Source organism: Nicotiana attenuata, unplaced genomic scaffold, assembly GCF_001879085.1.
Source record: "Nicotiana attenuata strain UT unplaced genomic scaffold, NIATTr2, whole genome shotgun sequence".
Classification (NCBI taxonomy): Eukaryota; Viridiplantae; Streptophyta; class Magnoliopsida; order Solanales; family Solanaceae; genus Nicotiana; species Nicotiana attenuata.
The window spans coordinates 44,780-49,666 of record NW_017671662.1 but is presented as its reverse complement, the minus strand read 5'-3'; positions in this window follow the sequence as shown (position 1 = coordinate 49,666).

Sequence of the window (4,887 nt, the reverse complement as noted above, 5' to 3'; positions counted from 1 at the left end):
AACCTTCTACGTGAATGAAAAACTCCACCCGCGATCACGACCCTCTTCCTGAACAACGTACGCGAACACGAGTCCAGCCTCGCGAATGCGAAGGGAAAATATTCTAGCCTCAGGCAAATACCTTTCACGATCGCGAACAGCTCCCTGCGATCGAGAGAGCAATCCTCCAAACCAGGCCACCTCGCTAACATTTCGCGTTCACGACCCTTACTACGCGAACACGATGAACAAAAAGACCAAGTACCGCAATCATGAGCCCCCAATCGAGGTCACGAAGAACAATTCTTCCCAGCTCCCAAACAACACTCCGTGATCGTGAGCCTTTCTTCGTGATCGCGAAGAACACCCCTGACACCATAAACCAGCAACCAGTTGTACTTAACAGTAGAAGGATTTGGCAGAAATATGTAAAATTGTCCACCAAAACAATGGAAAATGGTCTGAAACCATCCTGAAACACACCTGACGTCCCAGGGACCCTGTCCAATTATACCAACCAGTCCTAATACCTTATCCAAACTTATCCAAAGATTCGAAATGCCACGAATAATATTAAAACCATGAATCAACGATCATAATCCTCCTATTAACTTTCACACCTTTAAAGTTCGTCGAACGCGTCCGAATCACATTTAGACATTCCGGATCACGACCAAACTTCACAAACAAGTTCCAATCAATAAAATGAACCTATCCAAGGTCCTGGAACACTGCCCGATGTTCGATAACACCAAAGTACACTCTAAGTCAAACTTAACAAATTCAAAAACCTTCAAAAATGCAAACTTTCGATAATAAGCGCTGAATCGCTCCCGGACCACTCGATACTCAACCTGAACATCGGCCCAACCCCGAAATCATCATACCAACCTATATGAACCTTTAAATATCGATTTCAAGGTCATTTACTCAAAATTTAAACCTTGATCAACTCTTTCAACTTAAAGCTTCTGAATTGAGAATTATTCTTCTAAATCAACTCCGAACTTCTAAAAATCAAAATCGACTATACGCGCAAGTCATAATACATAAAGTGAAGCTACTCAAGGCCTCACACCGCTGAACGATGTGCTAGAGCTTAAAAAACTAGTTGGGTTGTTACATTCTGCCCCACTTAAACATACGTCCGTCCTCGAACGTCCTAAGAATCATTCTAAAGTTTCCAAAATCACTGTATAATACCTCTTGTACCTACCCGTGCCTTCACAATCCATACGAGCAAATTAGCTTAACCCAAACGGATTATCCTTCCTGCTACCTTAGTACACAAGCCTTAGAACCAAATTCCAACACCCGGAATTTGCCATAAGGTGTGATTCTAGCGTACATACACCGTATCAATCACCACAAGTTATACCTAAACATACATATACACCCAAGTCATAACCACACGTCACACCGCATAATTCATATGCCCATAGTAATATTTTCTAACCATGCTAGCTGTTAATTCTCGAACCAGGTACTGGTAATATAGCTCAGGACACATAAAATCCTATTCCAAACCTCACAACACTGCAACAATGGAAGAGAGGTGCAGACTCTCATAACTACCCGTCAAAACAATAAATCATGGAGTTCCTCTGCTCGATAAGAACTTTTGTCGCCTTTTGAACTGATTAGTGACCCACAAGCTTACATTATACCAATCCGATTGTGCTGACTCCAGGTCCAACAACCTCATCTCACCCAGTAAAAGTTGATCGATCGACAAGCCACATCAAAATCTAAAATCTCGTAGGACGTCATCAATGTGCCAACCAGCCACAACACGGATATGAACAATAAGGAAAAGCGAACCCGAGTACAAAACTATCCAGCCTGCGTAACGAGTAAAACAACCCAACAAATACTATGAGCCTATCTTATAGATGAGAAACAAAACACATAAAATAAGTGTAAGGAATCGTACCCAACATCTTACTGTTGCACTTCTTACAACCCTATAGTCTCTCGAAGATAAGTATAGACGTCTCCGTACCGATCGGCAAGACTCCACTAGACTTGCTCATGACTCTTGAGACCTAAGTGAACCTAGTGCTCTGATACCAAACAGTCACGACCCAAATCCCATAATAGATTGTGATGGTGCCCAACAACGTTGTTAAGCAAGCCATCGCGTGAACCTCCACTTAATTATCCATTTTAACTTTTAAAATCAATAATTTTATTAAATAAATAAAACTCATGGAAACATATATTCTTCATTACCAAATTACCGCGTATGAATAATACATAACGTAAAGTAATGATAATAATAGGTACAACTATAAACATCCACTAGAAACCTCCAAACCCTAGTGTCACAAGTGAATGAGCATCTACTAGAAAGTAAAATACCACTACAATATCTTTCTGGAATATAAAATAGATAGAATAAAGTAAATAAATAAGATGGGGACTTTGTGTGCTGCAGATTGTAACATGGAATGCAGCTCACCACAAAGTCTCCTCAACAGCTACGCCTATGCGCCGTGATGACCACCAAATGTACCTGTCTCAGTACCTGTAGTGCAGAGTTGTAGTATGAGTACGAAAATCAACGCGTACTCAGTAAGTATCTAGCCTAACCTCGAAAAAGTAGTGATGAGGGGTCGACATCAACATTTACTAGTGGTCCAATAATCAAAGTACAAATAAATTAGACAGGTATGAGGCATAACAGGTAAAACAGTAAAGACAGATATATAAACATAAAAATGATCTTCAATAGAGAAGAACCACAAGGCCTCAAAAATTGAATGTTATTGCGAATGGAATATGTATCAGGTTAATTATCACAGAAATATCACGTCTCAAGTTAGATAGATTTATAGATACGCTGACTCCTTATCGAATATTACACACGATTCTGTCGAGGCGAACAGCCCGATCCCATAAGAGTGATGGTATGATATCTTACCATGGCGTACAACCAATCCTATAAGAATATTTTACTCTGCCGAGGCGAATGGTACGATCCCATAAGAATATGTACTCTACCGAGGTGAACGTCCCGGTCCCATAAGAGTGTGTTACACAATACTGTTGAGGCAAACTACCAGATCCCATAAGAGCGAATCACATGATACTATGAGGCGAATGACCTGATCTCATAAGAGTGTGTTACATGATACTGTCGAGGCAAACGAACCAATCTCATAAGAGTATTGTTGAAGCGTTCAGCCTGATCCCATTAGAATATGTAACTTTACGGGTCACTGGCCCCACTCACGAATATACATAAGTGTTATAAATTTCAAGAAAGTTTTTGGACGAATACGCACAACGTGGAAGAAAATCTGTAAAAAGGAAGTATAATGTCCACCACAAATCAAATAGCTCGTCAAGTATCTAAAATATCAAGATCACATACTTATGCAAGTCTAGTCTTTTGGAAATATGTAATTAAGGCATTCAAACAGGCAAGAATAACTCAAATAGTACAATTAAAGCATGTCCCAAGTCTAAGTCAATCCGGACATAATCTGGAATTCTAGCATACGCATAGACACTCGTCACCTCTTACGTGTGTATCTCCCATAACACGTAGCACATAACAAATATAGAACCTATGGGTAGATTTCCCCTCACAAGTTAGACAAGAGACTTACCTCGCTCCGAAATTCAATAAGTAGCTCCAACGCCTCACTAGCACCTCAAATTAAGGCCAAACGATCCGTAACTAGTCAAAGAACGTCCAAACCAATCAAAATATACTCAAAACTCGTAATTTCATGAATTTTAAATAATTCTCAACTCTACATGAAAAGTCAACAAAATCGAACTCCGAGTGCACGCGCCCGGAATATGAAAATTATCGAAGATAAACATTACTCATAGCACCAATATTCCCAACTGTCACACCTCCTTTTTCCTACTACACCCCCGGAAAGGGTATAATAAAGGGAGTTTTTCCAATTAAAGGACAATCGAAACGGAATTCGTTTATTAAGAGATTCAGAGTCGCCACTTGGGAGATTTATGGTGTCCCAAGTCACCGGTTTGAATCCCGAATCGAGGAAAAGGTTTGACTCTGTTTAACAGTCGCGAACCAGAAATTCGGGTAAGGAATTCTGTTAACTCGGGAGAAGGTGTTAGGCATTCCCGAGTTCCGTGGTTCTAGCACGGTCGCTCAACTGCTATATTTGGCTTAATTATCTGATTTTAAACATGTCATCCTATAGTGCAATTTTTAGGATTATTTACCGCTTTTAATTAATTTTAAGGAAAATTGAACGTCGTTTAAAACGTGTCTTTGGATCGCGTCCCATGAAATGCACCCGCAATCCGAAACACATTTTATCCAACGTTTTAGGATTTGGATTTGGGTCACATGAAATGCACACCCGAGTTTAGGAAGGTAAAATTATTAAAGAACGCGCCTAAAGCAACTAACGCATTGTTAACTTTGCGAGGGCCATGAAAATTAGCTAAATGGCACGCCTCGAGTTCTAACTATTTTAAAGAAACAATTAAAGAGGGCCACGCAATTTGTGATTTTATTTGGCGCGATGCACCTCAATTTATTTTAAGAGGACATCCTAAAGATGAACTAATGTTATCTATTAAGAATTGTCTCTAAAAAAAACTTAATTAATTAGAACTATGAATTAACTATTATTAAAGGCATTCAAGAAAGTTCGAGCCTCAAGATCAAGTCCAGACTCAAACAAGGGGACCCCCATTACTGAGAACCCCTTAATTCAAATCTGCCACTTAACTTGAAAGGCCCATGGCCTACAATATTTTAATTGTTACTGGATCAGTTATCAATTCAGTCCTGGGCCCAAAATGGATCCAGTCCGCATGAGAGATGTGCAAAATAAGGGCCTCCATAGCCGCAGAAGATAGCCCTGTTCAGCAAGAAATAAACTGGGCTCGAAACAGGCCCAAATCGAGTGAGGG